Source organism: Chanodichthys erythropterus, chromosome 20 (assembly GCF_024489055.1).
Source record: "Chanodichthys erythropterus isolate Z2021 chromosome 20, ASM2448905v1, whole genome shotgun sequence".
In the NCBI taxonomy this organism is placed as follows: Eukaryota; Metazoa; Chordata; class Actinopteri; order Cypriniformes; family Xenocyprididae; genus Chanodichthys; species Chanodichthys erythropterus.
In genome coordinates, this window is record NC_090240.1 from 337975 (window position 1) to 356350 (window position 18376).

Sequence of the window (18376 nt, forward strand, 5' to 3'; positions counted from 1 at the left end):
AACGGCCGTGGTCGAGTGCCCCCAAAAGCCTGTCGTCCCTGAAGGAAAACTCAGAACTTTGCGAAACCAGGCGAGCGCACGCAACACCCGATTCCATAAAAGGGGCGTGCAAACACACACGGAGCCACAGACAACGCTACGACTGTTAGAAACCACAGGTTCTCTCGGCACCACCTAATCTTCTTTCAACCAGTATGTCCAGGGGAGAGCGCGAACGCAGTCCCCCACTACCATAAATTATGCAGTCGAGATTCCCACATTTGGGGAATTCGCAGGGGTCAGCACAACCGGAGTGCAATGGCCGAGCCTCGCCCTGGGTGAACCACCTTCCTGATCATGGTGTCTCCCCTGCCAGGTAAGTATGAGTCCCCAGGCCTCCAGTCAGAGGCTACCCTATCCCTCTTTGCCGTCCTCATCAACGGTGACCCCCTCCCCCACCCCAAGCAAAGGAAGGGCGTGTCCCTTCCATTACTTGACTGCGATTTCCGTGACCATGCCTTCAAGCCGGCAAACTGCCAAGCACCTACAGGTGCTGGTCGTATGATTAGAATGTCATCAAAAAGTTGATTTCTTTCACTAATTCCTTTCAAAAAGTCAAACTTGTATATTATGTACATTGCACACAGACTGATATATTTCAAATGTTTATTTCTTTTAATTTTGATGATTATAACTGACAACTAAGGAAAATCCCAAATCCGGTATCTCAGCAAATTTAGAATATTACTTAAGACCAATACAAAGAAAGGATTTTTAGAAATCTTGGCCAACTGAAAACTATAAACATGAAAAGTATGAGCGTGTGCAGCACTCAATACTTAGTTGGGGCTCCTTTTGCCTGAATTACTGCAGCAATGCGGCGTGGCATGGAGTCGATCGGTCTGTGGCACTGCTCAGGTGTTATGAGAGCCCAGGTTGCTCTGATAGTGGCCTTCAGCTCTTCTTAATTGTTGGGTCTGGCATATGGCATCTTCCTCTTCACAATACCCCGTAGATTTTCTATGGGGTTAAGGTCAGGCGAGTTTGCTGGCCAATTAAGAACAGGGATACCATGGTCCTTAAACCGGGTACTGGTAGCTTTGGCACTGTGTGCAGGTGCCAAGTCCTGTTGGGAAATGAAATCTGCATCTCCATAAAGTTGGTCAGCAGCAGGAAGCATGAAGTGCTCTAAAACTTCCTGGTATACGGCTGCGTTGACCTTGGACCTCAGAAAACACAGTGGGCCAACACCAGCAGATGACATGGCACCCCAAACCATCACTGACTGTGGAAACTTTAGGCTGGCCCTCAAGCGACGTGGATTGTGTGCCTCTCCTCTCTTCCTCCAGACTCTGGGACCCCGATTTCCAAAGGAAATGCCAAATTGACTTTCATCAGAGAACGTAACTTTGGACCACTCAGCAGCAGTCCAGTCCTTTTTGTCGAGGCGCCTCTGACGCTGTCTGTTGTTCAAGAGTGGCTTGACACAAGGAACGAGACAGCTGAAAACCATGTCTTGCATACGTCTGTGCGTAGGGGTTCTTGAAGCACTGACTCCAGCTGCAGTCCACTCTTTGTGAATCTCCCCCACATTTTTGAATGGGTTCTGTTTCACAGTCCTCTCCAGGGTGCGGTTATCCCTATTGCTAGTACACTTTTTTTCTACCACATCTTTTCCTTCCCTTCGCCTCTCTATTAATGTGCTTGGACACAGAGCTCTGCGAACAGCCAGCCTCTTTTGCAATGACCTTTTGTGTCTTGGCCTCCTTGTGCAAGGTGTCAGTGGTCGTCTTTTGGACAACTGTCAAGTCAGCAGTCTTCCCCATGACTGTGTAGCCTACAGAACTAGACTGAGAGACCATTTAAAGGCCTTTGCAGGTGTTTTGAGTTAATTAGCTGATAAGAGTGTGTGGCACCAGGTGTCTTCAATATTGAACCTTTTCACAATATTCTAATTTTCTGAGATAGTGACTTTGGGATTTTCCATAGTTGTCAGCTATACTCATCAAAATGAAAAGAAATAAACATGTGAAACCTCTCAGTCTGTGTGTAATGAATGAATATGATATATACAAGTTTCACTTTTTGAAAGGAATTAGTGAAATAAATCAACTTTTTGATGACATTCTAATTATATGACCAGCACCTGTACACGAGCTGCGGTCCTTTAGACCAGTGGTTCCCATCAGTCAGGCGTGTTTGATTAGATGTCTCCCTGATCAAACACACCCGATCCAACTCATCAGCTCGTTGGTAAAGACTCCAAGACCTCAGACGGGCGCATCAGACAAGAGTGACATTCAAGACGTGCAGTGCTGGTTTGGGAACCGCTGCTTTGGAACAACGGCGACCGTTTCATAAGGGTGCGAGACGGTGCCACCCTGCCAGCCACCCCACCGCAGGTACATAGAGACTCCTTGTGAAGCTCCAGCGACATTCCCTCTGCTATTAACCACAACGATTTGCAGTCCCCCAAAAGGGGAAGCACACCGTTCCTGGAGACACTGCAATACCAGGTCGATGCGTGGAGTGGACGGAGCAAGCCCCGGTTCCGGCTCCATGAGCCAAAAATCCATTTAATATGTAGTCCCCAGATAGGAGACGTATCAGATATTAAACTGATAAGAACAGATACTACACTTGATCTTAGCCAAAAGGCCGAGAAGCGATGCCGTTGCCAAGCAGTGGGGGCAGAGCCGGCAAAGGCGACGCCCATCTGGGCCGCGGTGGGTTTCGTACTTTGCCTCTAGGACCACTGCTGTCGATCAGATCGTTTGTTAAATAGTGGAGATGATTTGAAACAACCTGCTTTCGCGAACTGGTCCTAGGTTTTTCCATCGACCTCCACAAAAGCACCGCAGTACAATTCTCTGGACTCCCTAGGTCGTTCTTGATCAGGAGGGGGGGAAAAAAAAAAGCTCAACTTTAACATTTGGATAGTGTGACGAGTCCCTCGTTCTTCCTGCTACGGCCGGCCAGTGGGTGTGGCTGGGAGACTCATCAAGTGAACCATGTACACCCGTGCTTCCCTCTATAAAGCTTGGGCTTTGTTTGGCGTGGTGTGTTGCTTGCTCCTGGGTGCTTTGGTTTTGATTTTGGTCTTTGTTTATTTTGAGTTCCTTATTCATTTAAATGTGGTTCTGTCTGATGTTTGGTTATTGATGTGTCTGACAGAAATTGTGTTTGGTTTTGTTGATTTCTTGTTTCATATATTTTCTTATTTATGCTGATAAATCTCTTTTCGTTGCAACCTACCAAGCTGCCTATGTCCTCCGTTTCATTTGTCACGGCTTTGAGCCGGTCGTGACAATAGCGACCACGGGGTCATTTAGAAAACGGCCATGGTCGAGTGCCCCCAAAAGCCTGTCGTCCCTGAAGGAAAACTCAGAACTTTGCGAAACCAGGCGAGCGCACGCAACACCCGATTCCATAAAAGGGGCGTGCAAACACACACGGAGCCACAGACAACGCTACGACTGTTAGAAACCACAGGTTCTCTCGGCACCACCTAATCTTCTTTCAACCAGTATGTCCAGGGGAGAGCGCGAACGCAGTCCCCCACTACCATAAATTATGCAGTCGAGATTCCCACATTTGGGGAATTCGCAGGGGTCAGCACAACCGGAGTGCAATGGCCGAGCCTCGCCCTGGGTGAACCACCTTCCTGATCATGGTGTCTCCCCTGCCAGGTAAGTATGAGTCCCCAGGCCTCCAGTCAGAGGCTACCCTATCCCTCTTTGCCGTCCTCATCAACGGTGACCCCCCTCCCCACCCCAAGCAAAGGAAGGGCGTGTCCCTTCCATTACTTGACTGCGATTTCCGTGACCATGCCTTCAAGCCGGCAAACTGCCAAGCACCTACAGGTGCTGGTCGTATGATTAGAATGTCATCAAAAAGTTGATTTCTTTCACTAATTCCTTTCAAAAAGTCAAACTTGTATATTATGTACATTGCACACAGACTGATATATTTCAAATGTTTATTTCTTTTAATTTTGATGATTATAACTGACAACTAAGGAAAATCCCAAATCCGGTATCTCAGCAAATTTAGAATATTACTTAAGACCAATACAAAGAAAGGATTTTTAGAAATCTTGGCCAACTGAAAACTATAAACATGAAAAGTATGAGCGTGTGCAGCACTCAATACTTAGTTGGGGCTCCTTTTGCCTGAATTACTGCAGCAATGCGGCGTGGCATGGAGTCGATCGGTCTGTGGCACTGCTCAGGTGTTATGAGAGCCCAGGTTGCTCTGATAGTGGCCTTCAGCTCTTCTTAATTGTTGGGTCTGGCATATGGCATCTTCCTCTTCACAATACCCCGTAGATTTTCTATGGGGTTAAGGTCAGGCGAGTTTGCTGGCCAATTAAGAACAGGGATACCATGGTCCTTAAACCGGGTACTGGTAGCTTTGGCACTGTGTGCAGGTGCCAAGTCCTGTTGGGAAATGAAATCTGCATCTCCATAAAGTTGGTCAGCAGCAGGAAGCATGAAGTGCTCTAAAACTTCCTGGTATACGGCTGCGTTGACCTTGGACCTCAGAAAACACAGTGGGCCAACACCAGCAGATGACATGGCACCCCAAACCATCACTGACTGTGGAAACTTTAGGCTGGCCCTCAAGCGACGTGGATTGTGTGCCTCTCCTCTCTTCCTCCAGACTCTGGGACCCCGATTTCCAAAGGAAATGCCAAATTGACTTTCATCAGAGAACGTAACTTTGGACCACTCAGCAGCAGTCCAGTCCTTTTTGTCGAGGCGCCTCTGACGCTGTCTGTTGTTCAAGAGTGGCTTGACACAAGGAACGAGACAGCTGAAAACCATGTCTTGCATACGTCTGTGCGTAGGGGTTCTTGAAGCACTGACTCCAGCTGCAGTCCACTCTTTGTGAATCTCCCCCACATTTTTGAATGGGTTCTGTTTCACAGTCCTCTCCAGGGTGCGGTTATCCCTATTGCTAGTACACTTTTTTTTCTACCACATCTTTTCCTTCCCTTCGCCTCTCTATTAATGTGCTTGGACACAGAGCTCTGCGAACAGCCAGCCTCTTTTGCAATGACCTTTTGTGTCTTGGCCTCCTTGTGCAAGGTGTCAGTGGTCGTCTTTTGGACAACTGTCAAGTCAGCAGTCTTCCCCATGACTGTGTAGCCTACAGAACTAGACTGAGAGACCATTTAAAGGCCTTTGCAGGTGTTTTGAGTTAATTAGCTGATAAGAGTGTGTGGCACCAGGTGTCTTCAATATTGAACCTTTTCACAATATTCTAATTTTCTGAGATAGTGACTTTGGGATTTTCCATAGTTGTCAGCTATACTCATCAAAATGAAAAGAAATAAACATGTGAAACCTCTCAGTCTGTGTGTAATGAATGAATATGATATATACAAGTTTCACTTTTTGAAAGGAATTAGTGAAATAAATCAACTTTTTGATGACATTCTAATTATATGACCAGCACCTGTACACGAGCTGCGGTCCTTTAGACCAGTGGTTCCCATCAGTCAGGCGTGTTTGATTAGATGTCTCCCTGATCAAACACACCCGATCCAACTCATCAGCTCGTTGGTAAAGACTCCAAGACCTCAGACGGGCGCATCAGACAAGAGTGACATTCAAGACGTGCAGTGCTGGTTTGGGAACCGCTGCTTTGGAACAACGGCGACCGTTTCATAAGGGTGCGAGACGGTGCCACCCTGCCAGCCACCCCACCGCAGGTACATAGAGACTCCTTGTGAAGCTCCAGCGACATTCCCTCTGCTATTAACCACAACGATTTGCAGTCCCCCAAAAGGGGAAGCACACCGTTCCTGGAGACACTGCAATACCAGGTCGATGCGTGGAGTGGACGGAGCAAGCCCCGGTTCCGGCTCCATGAGCCAAAAATCCATTTAATATGTAGTCCCCAGATAGGGGACGTATCAGATATTAAACTGATAAGAACAGATTTTTTTTTTTTTTTTTTTGAAAAGTTTTATTGTCACCATTTTCAATCTTTCACTTTTTCACACACATTTTCATTTTCGAGCACACATTTTTTTTTTTTTTTTTAAAACAAGCAATAATAAGTAACGTCAGCCATTGTGTTTTGTCTTGTTTGTTTCAAGTCCATTTTGTGTGTGTGTTAAAATGTGTGGGCATCTTAAAAGTAAAATACAAAATTTAAAACAAGCATCTCGTTCTTTTTTCTCTAATAAAATCCAATTTCATTTGATAAAACACAATAAAAACAACAATTAATAGCCTTTAAAAGTCCTCTGTTGTGCAAAACCGGGGGTGAGTCCTTAGCAAATTAGTCTTCACCCCACTCTCCAGAACAGGCACGTGAGATGCCACTTCATGGGCTCAGCGGAGATCCCCTCTCCTCCGGCCCGCTGGCCCGCTGTTCCCGTAGCCAGATTGGTGAGGGTGCATCTACGGGCGGCCAGGGCTGTTGGCGGCCGGGACCCTCTCCGTGCGACCCCGGCCCCCCCGTCCGAATATCGTCGTCCGGTACCCCTGCAGCATTGATGTTACCTTTAGCTCGCATGCATGGAGGGTCACCGTAACGCCCTTCCCTACCAGCAGGTTTCTGGTGGCCCAGATGGCATCCTTGATGACATTGAGGGTGAGCCAGAGCGAGGTGAATTTCTGTGCCGTCAAGTCCTTCAAGCCCCGGCCCACCCCAAGGATGGCGAGCTGGTACCCGAACTGGGCCCCACCCGCTGGTAGGCACGGGAAATACAGGGGGCCGGTTTTGGCCCACAGGTCCCGCGCAGCGCCGCACTCCCAGAGCAGGTGGTGGACGGTCTCCGGGGAATTGCAGCCGGACCGAGGGCAGGTGGGGTTTTTGGCCATGCTTCTGGAGTGCATAACTGCCCTGACCGGGAGGATCTCATGAGCCACCATCCACGATAAGTCCTTGTGCCTGTTCTGGAGAGCGGGGTGAGCAGCGTTCCTCCAAACTTGTTTGGCCTCACGTAATGTGAGGCCTGGAACTGGACTCACCGGTTCCCGGTCCTGCACAAGAGAGACAAGATGCTTGTGATTAGTTAAAATGGTGACATCTTCACTTTCTAAAAAGTATTTCTTTAAAAACTTTTTTATAAAACTGTACTCTTTAGGCAAGTTAAAAGACACTGGGGTTTTCAAGTCCACTGGTAAAATTTTCAATGTTCTTAGGTAAGACCCCATCCAAAATCGCGCCATTGCAGCCGTCTTGTTTTCTTTGGATGGGGTCATGGCATAACTAATGTGCAGGGCGGTGAAGCGGCTGCCTAAAAACAGGTGGGGGTCTGGGAGGCCTTTTCCACCATTCTCCGGCCTTTTCTTCACGATCTCCCTCTTCAGGCGCTCCCACTTAGACCCCCACAGGAAATAAAACACCGCCCTCTCCAGCTCCGCAAGGAATCGCCGAGGGGGACTAAAAACAGAACAGACAAGTAAAATTAGAGGTAAAATCACAGATTTAAAAATTAAAACCTTGCCCTCAAACGTCAACTGTCTTAGTCCCCAAAACCCCAGTCTTTGCCTAACTTTCCCTAACATGTCAGTCCAGTTTCCCCGTCCTCCACCCTCGCTGTCAAATTTTACTCCTAAAACTTTAAAATCGTTGTCTTTAAAAGTCAAGTCGAGTTCACCTGTGTCTATGTCTCCCCACGGCCCGAAGAGCTGGGCCTCGGACTTGTTCCTGTTAAGCTTAGCGCCCGAGGCCCGACCGTACCAGTCAGTCAAGTCCAAAGCTCTTCGTATGGATAAAACGTCCGTGGCTAAAAGAGTTACGTCGTCCATGTATAAAACACAGGTCGCCGTCAGTCCACCCGTCCCAGGCACGTCCAGTCCTTTGATCCATTTATCCCTTCTCAAGATCTGTGCCAGTGGCTCAATACAAGCCACATACAAAAGAGGAGATAAAGGACATCCTTGACGGACACCACTGTGGATATTCACAGATTTGGAAAGATGCCCGTTTACAAGGATTTTGCTGACTGTTCCCTTGTACAGCAGTCCCACCCAGGCTATAAATCTCTCTGGAAACCCCATTTTTTGCAGTACCTGAAAAAGGTACTGGTGCGAGACTCGGTCAAATGCTTTTTCAAAGTCTAAATTTAGCACCACTAGCCGAATATTTCTGTCTCTCGCATAACAGATGGAGTCTCTAATCAACACTAGGCTGTCTGTTATCTTCCTCCCTGGTACGGCACAGGCTTGATCCGGGTGGATCACGTCTTCTAAAACAGTCGACATTCGTTTGGCTAAAATTTTACTAAAAAGTTTGCAGTCAACATTTAAAAGAGAAATAGGTCGCCAATTCTTTAAGTCAGTCTTGTCTCCTTTTTTTCCCAGAAGCGTCACTATCCCTATTCTAAAGCTGTCAGGGAGTCTGTCGAGTGTGTCAAACTCTTTAAAAACTGTGAGTAAGTCGTGTGCTAAAATATCCCAAAACGTCACATAAAACTCTAGGGGTAGTCCGTCTAGTCCTGGGGATTTTCCCCGCTTAAAACCTCTAAGAGCTTCTTGCATTTCTAAAATAGTAAAATCTTGGGATAAAAGCGTGTGTTGTCCCTCCAACTTTTTCTCTATAAAAGACAACACTTCTTTTAAAATCTCACTGTTTGTTCCCTTAATACTGTATAAGTCCTCATAAAATGTTTCTATTTCATTTAAAATTTCCTTTGTCGTGTTTGACTCCCTCCCTCCTGTTTTTAAAGTTGTGATTGCCCCTCCCCGCGTTATGACCTTTTTAAAAAAGTACCTGGTACATTTTTCACCTTCCTCAATATCTCTTTCTTTACTTCTTAAAATAATTCCTTTGTTTTTTATTGTAGAACAGGTTGACATTTCTCTTTTTACTTCTTTTATTTCTTCACTAAAATCAAAACCATTATTAAAAAGATTAAAATACCTCTGTAATCGCTTCTGCAGCCCCATCATGCGGTTTTCTTCCTTTTTCTTTTTTTCCTTCCCTATCTTACTAAAAAACTCTTTTGTCCGTCCTTTAACCATCTCCCACCATTGTGCTCGTGTCTCATAGAAGTCTTGGAGAGTTTGCCATTGGCTAAACTGCTCCCTGTATTTTCTAACTACCTCCTCATCCTCTAACAGGGAGCAGTTTAGCTTCCACAAACCTCCACCTACCGTCACACCAACAGGAAGTGATAGAGTGCAGGACAGCATGGAGTGATCTGAAAAAAAGGGGGGTTAATCTAGCATCGGTTGGCGGGAAGTCACGTGTAAAAACATAGTCTATTCGAGAGGCTCTGGTACCATCACCATTAAACCAGGTGTAGCCCGCCTCTCTTTGATGCATTGTTCTAAAACAGTCAACTAATTTAAAATCTTTGACTAAACCTTGTAATAAAACCGATGTCTTGTCCACCCTAAAATCCTCTGTTGCCCTTTTCCTGTCTTTCTGAGTTAAAACACAATTAAAATCCCCTGCCACAACTAAGGGGACTCTGCCTAGCATGTGGGGCTGCAAGTCTTCTAAAAGTTCATACCTCTCGTTTTTTTCTGTAAAACCATATACATTAAGAACATTAAAATCTCTACCTAAAAAAGTCAGTTTTGCAAGAGTTGCCCGCCCGTCTCTCACCACTGTGCTACCCTTCACCAAGATATGGGGGTTATTAATTAAAATTGCAACACCATCGTTCTTGTTAGAATTTGACCCACTCCAAATGGAAGGGCCTTGAGTCCACAACTCCTCCCACCTCCTGTAACTTGTTAAAAAAGGTAAAGCACATTCTTGTAATAAAACGACATCTGACTTAAAAGACTTTAAAAAGGATAAAATGCTCTGTGCTCGTAAGATGGACTTCACACTTCTCACATTGATAGTGGAGAAAGTGAGTGCCATGAGCAGAATTAAAAGGTATGAACTTATCTTTTGTCTTGAGATTAAAAGGGAAACAGAATTACAGAGGCAGACATTAAAAACGGATTAAAATCATGTGTTGAACTGTGTCACTAGCTCCTATCTTAACCCAGGGGGCCCGGGATCAGGAGGGCAAGTGCCTGATTCCTCAAGAGCCACAGAGGGAAACTCTTGTGACTCTTTCGGTGTCGATGTTCTTAGCTTTATGTGCAAAAAGGACACTTCATTGGGGGATTCTGAGGGCCACATACGATCCAGATCTTCCGAGGGGAACTATCTGGATGATGCGTTACCCTCAGCTTTTTCTCCTTTTCAAATAATGGAGATCCCGCAGGCCTTTTCTGCACCTGAGCATTTGGGAGTGTACAATCAGTCTCACTCCCACTTGAAACAGTTTGGAGGGAGGAATCGGTCTCCTCCTCACTCTCTGTTTCTTGGACTTTTCTGTCAGGGGAGGAGGGGACTTCCTCTCCCACCATGTCTGACTTTGCCTCTTTGGCCGCCCCACTTCCTCCTTCCTGTCCAGTCCCTGAGGTTGGCTGGAAATTCAAATTTCCCGCCAAAACCTCAGGCCCCGCCTCCTTGTCTCTTTGTTCCTCCATTTCCTCTTTTTGTGGGGCGGCCATCTTGTTTCCTTTCAACTTGTTGGCAAAACTCTTAGGGCAGTCTCTGTAGAGATGGTTTGTTTCTCCACAAAGATTGCACCGTCTGCCATTGGTACAATCATCAAAACTGTGACCAATTTCTCTACACTTCCCACATACTAACTCTTGGCATGCTTCAGCGAGATGCCCAACTCTGCCACACTTCCTGCACAGTTTAGGCATTCCTTGATAATGTATGTAGCCTCTGTTCTCTCCAAGCACAATCATGGAAGGCAGATGTTTCAGGCCCTGGTAGCCCCCAGCGTCTTCCCATTGTTTAATGGGAATTCGCCAGGAGCATGTCCAGATGCCATCTTCATCTAACACTTTGACAGGCTGGCCTCGAACAGTGCAAAATCTACCCAACCAGACACAAATATCATCTCCAGTCACTGTTTCATTAAACATCCTGACAATCACAGTTTTAAGTGTGTTATCCGATAGTTTCTCCACAGTGAACATGGAGAACTGGGCTTTAACTGAATCAAACCTTTGCCAAAAGTCATTAAGAAGGGCAGCAGTTTTAAAACTTACATCAAATCCTTTGTTCTGAGGCAGAGTCATCAAACAATTTAAATCATCACATTTAAAAGCTAAGGTCTTTTGGATCAGCTTCCTGGAAAAGTCCATGCGGGACATTCCCAGGAGCTTCCCCTCAACCTCCCTAAATAAAAAGCGAACGCTGTGGTGCCTCCGCACGCCGGCACGGGCAGCCGACATGATGGAGACACCAACAGCCTAAAAACCTTAAAACAACAATAAATACAACAATAAATAACCAAATAAATAACTAAAAGACCTTACCTTAAAACTTGTTGGAGCTTGAAGCAGCAGATTTCAATATACCTCTCAAAAGTTGTGCGACTCGGGATATAAAAGATCTCGAGCCAAGTAACCTCCAAGAGGCGATCGCAGTCTCAACCGTCCAACCAGACACTTGATCTTAGCCAAAAGGCCGAGAAGCGATGCCGTTGCCAAGCAGTGGGGGCAGAGCCGGCAAAGGCGACGCCCATCTGGGCCGCGGTGGGTTTCGTACTTTGCCTCTAGGACCACTGCTGTCGATCAGATCGTTTGTTAAATAGTGGAGATGATTTGAAACAACCTGCTTTCGCGAACTGGTCCTAGGTTTTTCCATCGACCTCCACAAAAGCACCGCAGTACAATTCTCTGGACTCCCTAGGTCGTTCTTGATCAGGAGGGGGGGAAAAAAAAAAAAGCTCAACTTTAACATTTGGATAGTGTGACGAGTCCCTCGTTCTTCCTGCTACGGCCGGCCAGTGGGTGTGGCTGGGAGACTCATCAAGTGAACCATGTACACCCGTGCTTCCCTCTATAAAGCTTGGGCTTTGTTTGGCGTGGTGTGTTGCTTGCTCCTGGGTGCTTTGGTTTTGATTTTGGTCTTTGTTTATTTTGAGTTCCTTATTCATTTAAATGTGGTTCTGTCTGATGTTTGGTTATTGATGTGTCTGACAGAAATTGTGTTTGGTTTTGTTGATTTCTTGTTTCATATATTTTCTTATTTATGCTGATAAATCTCTTTTCGTTGCAACCTACCAAGCTGCCTATGTCCTCCGTTTCATTTGTCACGGCTTTGAGCCGGTCGTGACAATAGCGACCACGGGGTCATTTAGAAAACGGCCGTGGTCGAGTGCCCCCAAAAGCCTGTCGTCCCTGAAGGAAAACTCAGAACTTTGCGAAACCAGGCGAGCGCACGCAACACCCGATTCCATAAAAGGGGCGTGCAAACACACACGGAGCCACAGACAACGCTACGACTGTTAGAAACCACAGGTTCTCTCGGCACCACCTAATCTTCTTTCAACCAGTATGTCCAGGGGAGAGCGCGAACGCAGTCCCCCACTACCATAAATTATGCAGTCGAGATTCCCACATTTGGGGAATTCGCAGGGGTCAGCACAACCAGAGTGCAATGGCCGAGCCTCGCCCTGGGTGAACCACCTTCCTGATCATGGTGTCTCCCCTGCCAGGTAAGTATGAGTCCCCAGGCCTCCAGTCAGAGGCTACCCTATCCCTCTTTGCCGTCCTCATCAACGGTGACCCCCTCCCCCACCCCAAGCAAAGGAAGGGCGTGTCCCTTCCATTACTTGACTGCGATTTCCGTGACCATGCCTTCAAGCCGGCAAACTGCCAAGCACCTACAGGTGCTGGTCGTATGATTAGAATGTCATCAAAAAGTTGATTTCTTTCACTAATTCCTTTCAAAAAGTCAAACTTGTATATTATGTACATTGCACACAGACTGATATATTTCAAATGTTTATTTCTTTTAATTTTGATGATTATAACTGACAACTAAGGAAAATCCCAAATCCGGTATCTCAGCAAATTTAGAATATTACTTAAGACCAATACAAAGAAAGGATTTTTAGAAATCTTGGCCAACTGAAAACTATAAACATGAAAAGTATGAGCGTGTGCAGCACTCAATACTTAGTTGGGGCTCCTTTTGCCTGAATTACTGCAGCAATGCGGCGTGGCATGGAGTCGATCGGTCTGTGGCACTGCTCAGGTGTTATGAGAGCCCAGGTTGCTCTGATAGTGGCCTTCAGCTCTTCTTAATTGTTGGGTCTGGCATATGGCATCTTCCTCTTCACAATACCCCGTAGATTTTCTATGGGGTTAAGGTCAGGCGAGTTTGCTGGCCAATTAAGAACAGGGATACCATGGTCCTTAAACCGGGTACTGGTAGCTTTGGCACTGTGTGCAGGTGCCAAGTCCTGTTGGGAAATGAAATCTGCATCTCCATAAAGTTGGTCAGCAGCAGGAAGCATGAAGTGCTCTAAAACTTCCTGGTATACGGCTGCGTTGACCTTGGACCTCAGAAAACACAGTGGGCCAACACCAGCAGATGACATGGCACCCCAAACCATCACTGACTGTGGAAACTTTAGGCTGGCCCTCAAGCGACGTGGATTGTGTGCCTCTCCTCTCTTCCTCCAGACTCTGGGACCCCGATTTCCAAAGGAAATGCCAAATTGACTTTCATCAGAGAACGTAACTTTGGACCACTCAGCAGCAGTCCAGTCCTTTTTGTCGAGGCGCCTCTGACGCTGTCTGTTGTTCAAGAGTGGCTTGACACAAGGAACGAGACAGCTGAAAACCATGTCTTGCATACGTCTGTGCGTAGGGGTTCTTGAAGCACTGACTCCAGCTGCAGTCCACTCTTTGTGAATCTCCCCCACATTTTTGAATGGGTTCTGTTTCACAGTCCTCTCCAGGGTGCGGTTATCCCTATTGCTAGTACACTTTTTTTCTACCACATCTTTTCCTTCCCTTCGCCTCTCTATTAATGTGCTTGGACACAGAGCTCTGCGAACAGCCAGCCTCTTTTGCAATGACCTTTTGTGTCTTGGCCTCCTTGTGCAAGGTGTCAGTGGTCGTCTTTTGGACAACTGTCAAGTCAGCAGTCTTCCCCATGACTGTGTAGCCTACAGAACTAGACTGAGAGACCATTTAAAGGCCTTTGCAGGTGTTTTGAGTTAATTAGCTGATAAGAGTGTGTGGCACCAGGTGTCTTCAATATTGAACCTTTTCACAATATTCTAATTTTCTGAGATAGTGACTTTGGGATTTTCCATAGTTGTCAGCTATACTCATCAAAATGAAAAGAAATAAACATGTGAAACCTCTCAGTCTGTGTGTAATGAATGAATATGATATATACAAGTTTCACTTTTTGAAAGGAATTAGTGAAATAAATCAACTTTTTGATGACATTCTAATTATATGACCAGCACCTGTACACGAGCTGCGGTCCTTTAGACCAGTGGTTCCCATCAGTCAGGCGTGTTTGATTAGATGTCTCCCTGATCAAACACACCCGATCCAACTCATCAGCTCGTTGGTAAAGACTCCAAGACCTCAGACGGGCGCATCAGACAAGAGTGACATTCAAGACGTGCAGTGCTGGTTTGGGAACCGCTGCTTTGGAACAACGGCGACCGTTTCATAAGGGTGCGAGACGGTGCCACCCTGCCAGCCACCCCACCGCAGGTACATAGAGACTCCTTGTGAAGCTCCAGCGACATTCCCTCTGCTATTAACCACAACGATTTGCAGTCCCCCAAAAGGGGAAGCACACCGTTCCTGGAGACACTGCAATACCAGGTCGATGCGTGGAGTGGACGGAGCAAGCCCCGGTTCCGGCTCCATGAGCCAAAAATCCATTTAATATGTAGTCCCCAGATAGGGGACGTATCAGATATTAAACTGATAAGAACAGATACTACACTTGATCTTAGCCAAAAGGCCGAGAAGCGATGCCGTTGCCAAGCAGTGGGGGCAGAGCCGGCAAAGGCGACGCCCATCTGGGCCGCGGTGGGTTTCGTACTTTGCCTCTAGGACCACTGCTGTCGATCAGATCGTTTGTTAAATAGTGGAGATGATTTGAAACAACCTGCTTTCGCGAACTGGTCCTAGGTTTTTCCATCGACCTCCACAAAAGCACCGCAGTACAATTCTCTGGACTCCCTAGGTCGTTCTTGATCAGGAGGGGGGAAAAAAAAAAGCTCAACTTTAACATTTGGATAGTGTGACGAGTCCCTCGTTCTTCCTGCTACGGCCGGCCAGTGGGTGTGGCTGGGAGACTCATCAAGTGAACCATGTACACCCGTGCTTCCCTCTATAAAGCTTGGGCTTTGTTTGGCGTGGTGTGTTGCTTGCTCCTGGGTGCTTTGGTTTTGATTTTGGTCTTTGTTTATTTTGAGTTCCTTATTCATTTAAATGTGGTTCTGTCTGATGTTTGGTTATTGATGTGTCTGACAGAAATTGTGTTTGGTTTTGTTGATTTCTTGTTTCATATATTTTCTTATTTATGCTGATAAATCTCTTTTCGTTGCAACCTACCAAGCTGCCTATGTCCTCCGTTTCATTTGTCACGGCTTTGAGCCGGTCGTGACAATAGCGACCACGGGGTCATTTAGAAAACGGCCGTGGTCGAGTGCCCCCAAAAGCCTGTCGTCCCTGAAGGAAAACTCAGAACTTTGCGAAACCAGGCGAGCGCACGCAACACCCGATTCCATAAAAGGGGCGTGCAAACACACACGGAGCCACAGACAACGCTACGACTGTTAGAAACCACAGGTTCTCTCGGCACCACCTAATCTTCTTTCAACCAGTATGTCCAGGGGAGAGCGCGAACGCAGTCCCCCACTACCATAAATTATGCAGTCGAGATTCCCACATTTGGGGAATTCGCAGGGGTCAGCACAACCGGAGTGCAATGGCCGAGCCTCGCCCTGGGTGAACCACCTTCCTGATCATGGTGTCTCCCCTGCCAGGTAAGTATGAGTCCCCAGGCCTCCAGTCAGAGGCTACCCTATCCCTCTTTGCCGTCCTCATCAACGGTGACCCCCTCCCCCACCCCAAGCAAAGGAAGGGCGTGTCCCTTCCATTACTTGACTGCGATTTCCGTGACCATGCCTTCAAGCCGGCAAACTGCCAAGCACCTACAGGTGCTGGTCGTATGATTAGAATGTCATCAAAAAGTTGATTTCTTTCACTAATTCCTTTCAAAAAGTCAAACTTGTATATTATGTACATTGCACACAGACTGATATATTTCAAATGTTTATTTCTTTTAATTTTGATGATTATAACTGACAACTAAGGAAAATCCCAAATCCGGTATCTCAGCAAATTTAGAATATTACTTAAGACCAATACAAAGAAAGGATTTTTAGAAATCTTGGCCAACTGAAAACTATAAACATGAAAAGTATGAGCGTGTGCAGCACTCAATACTTAGTTGGGGCTCCTTTTGCCTGAATTACTGCAGCAATGCGGCGTGGCATGGAGTCGATCGGTCTGTGGCACTGCTCAGGTGTTATGAGAGCCCAGGTTGCTCTGATAGTGGCCTTCAGCTCTTCTTAATTGTTGGGTCTGGCATATGGCATCTTCCTCTTCACAATACCCCGTAGATTTTCTATGGGGTTAAGGTCAGGCGAGTTTGCTGGCCAATTAAGAACAGGGATACCATGGTCCTTAAACCGGGTACTGGTAGCTTTGGCACTGTGTGCAGGTGCCAAGTCCTGTTGGGAAATGAAATCTGCATCTCCATAAAGTTGGTCAGCAGCAGGAAGCATGAAGTGCTCTAAAACTTCCTGGTATACGGCTGCGTTGACCTTGGACCTCAGAAAACACAGTGGGCCAACACCAGCAGATGACATGGCACCCCAAACCATCACTGACTGTGGAAACTTTAGGCTGGCCCTCAAGCGACGTGGATTGTGTGCCTCTCCTCTCTTCCTCCAGACTCTGGGACCCCGATTTCCAAAGGAAATGCCAAATTGACTTTCATCAGAGAACGTAACTTTGGACCACTCAGCAGCAGTCCAGTCCTTTTTGTCGAGGCGCCTCTGACGCTGTCTGTTGTTCAAGAGTGGCTTGACACAAGGAACGAGACAGCTGAAAACCATGTCTTGCATACGTCTGTGCGTAGGGGTTCTTGAAGCACTGACTCCAGCTGCAGTCCACTCTTTGTGAATCTCCCCCACATTTTTGAATGGGTTCTGTTTCACAGTCCTCTCCAGGGTGCGGTTATCCCTATTGCTAGTACACTTTTTTTCTACCACATCTTTTCCTTCCCTTCGCCTCTCTATTAATGTGCTTGGACACAGAGCTCTGCGAACAGCCAGCCTCTTTTGCAATGACCTTTTGTGTCTTGGCCTCCTTGTGCAAGGTGTCAGTGGTCGTCTTTTGGACAACTGTCAAGTCAGCAGTCTTCCCCATGACTGTGTAGCCTACAGAACTAGACTGAGAGACCATTTAAAGGCCTTTGCAGGTGTTTTGAGTTAATTAGCTGATAAGAGTGTGTGGCACCAGGTGTCTTCAATATTGAACCTTTTCACAATATTCTAATTTTCTGAGATAGTGACTTTGGGATTTTCCATAGTTGTCAGCTATACTCATCAAAATGAAAAGAAATAAACATGTGAAACCTCTCAGTCTGTGTGTAATGAATGAATATGATATATACAAGTTTCACTTTTTGAAAGGAATTAGTGAAATAAATCAACTTTTTGATGACATTCTAATTATATGACCAGCACCTGTACACGAGCTGCGGTCCTTTAGACCAGTGGTTCCCATCAGTCAGGCGTGTTTGATTAGATGTCTCCCTGATCAAACACACCCGATCCAACTCATCAGCTCGTTGGTAAAGACTCCAAGACCTCAGACGGGCGCATCAGACAAGAGTGACATTCAAGACGTGCAGTGCTGGTTTGGGAACCGCTGCTTTGGAACAACGGCGACCGTTTCATAAGGGTGCGAGACGGTGCCACCCTGCCAGCCACCCCACCGCAGGTACATAGAGACTCCTTGTGAAGCTCCAGCGACATTCCCTCTGCTATTAACCACAACGATTTGCAGTCCCCCAAAAGGGGAAGCACACCGTTCCTGGAGACACTGCAATACCAGGTCGATGCGTGGAGTGGACGGAGCAAGCCCCGGTTCCGGCTCCATGAGCCAAAAATCCATTTAATATGTAGTCCCCAGATAGGGGACGTATCAGATATTAAACTGATAAGAACAGATACTACACTTGATCTTAGCCAAAAGGCCGAGAAGCGATGCCGTTGCCAAGCAGTGGGGGCAGAGCCGGCAAAGGCGACGCCCATCTGGGCCGCGGTGGGTTTCGTACTTTGCCTCTAGGACCACTGCTGTCGATCAGATCGTTTGTTAAATAGTGGAGATGATTTGAAACAACCTGCTTTCGCGAACTGGTCCTAGGTTTTTCCATCGACCTCCACAAAAGCACCGCAGTACAATTCTCTGGACTCCCTAGGTCGTTCTTGATCAGGAGGGGGGAAAAAAAAAAAAGCTCAACTTTAACATTTGGATAGTGTGACGAGTCCCTCGTTCTTCCTGCTACGGCC

General features: G+C 46.7%; 8 non-coding genes across 8 annotated transcripts; all 8 read right to left on the reverse strand.

Annotated features, from left to right (window-relative positions):
* Positions 1–199: 199 nt before the first annotated feature.
* On the reverse strand, positions 200–363 carry LOC137009907 (U1 spliceosomal RNA). The gene has a single exon (XR_010892995.1). It is a non-coding gene; the product is annotated as a U1 spliceosomal RNA (small nuclear RNA).
* A 2095-nt stretch (positions 364–2458) lies between these two features.
* On the reverse strand, positions 2459–2649 carry LOC137010179 (U2 spliceosomal RNA). Its single transcript, XR_010893251.1, has one exon. It is a non-coding gene; the product is annotated as a U2 spliceosomal RNA (small nuclear RNA).
* An 863-nt stretch (positions 2650–3512) lies between these two features.
* On the reverse strand, positions 3513–3676 carry LOC137009908 (U1 spliceosomal RNA). Its single transcript, XR_010892996.1, has one exon. It is a non-coding gene; the product is annotated as a U1 spliceosomal RNA (small nuclear RNA).
* A 2096-nt stretch (positions 3677–5772) lies between these two features.
* LOC137010229 (U2 spliceosomal RNA) lies at positions 5773–5954 on the reverse strand. Its single transcript, XR_010893289.1, has one exon. It is a non-coding gene; the product is annotated as a U2 spliceosomal RNA (small nuclear RNA).
* Positions 5955–12310: 6356 nt separating this feature from the next.
* LOC137010012 (U1 spliceosomal RNA) lies at positions 12311–12474 on the reverse strand. The gene has a single exon (XR_010893093.1). It is a non-coding gene; the product is annotated as a U1 spliceosomal RNA (small nuclear RNA).
* Positions 12475–14569: 2095 nt separating this feature from the next.
* LOC137010103 (U2 spliceosomal RNA) lies at positions 14570–14760 on the reverse strand. Its single transcript, XR_010893180.1, has one exon. It is a non-coding gene; the product is annotated as a U2 spliceosomal RNA (small nuclear RNA).
* An 862-nt stretch (positions 14761–15622) lies between these two features.
* LOC137009909 (U1 spliceosomal RNA) lies at positions 15623–15786 on the reverse strand. Its single transcript, XR_010892997.1, has one exon. It is a non-coding gene; the product is annotated as a U1 spliceosomal RNA (small nuclear RNA).
* A 2095-nt stretch (positions 15787–17881) lies between these two features.
* On the reverse strand, positions 17882–18072 carry LOC137010104 (U2 spliceosomal RNA). Its single transcript, XR_010893181.1, has one exon. It is a non-coding gene; the product is annotated as a U2 spliceosomal RNA (small nuclear RNA).
* Between the last annotated feature and the right edge of the window lie 304 nt (positions 18073–18376).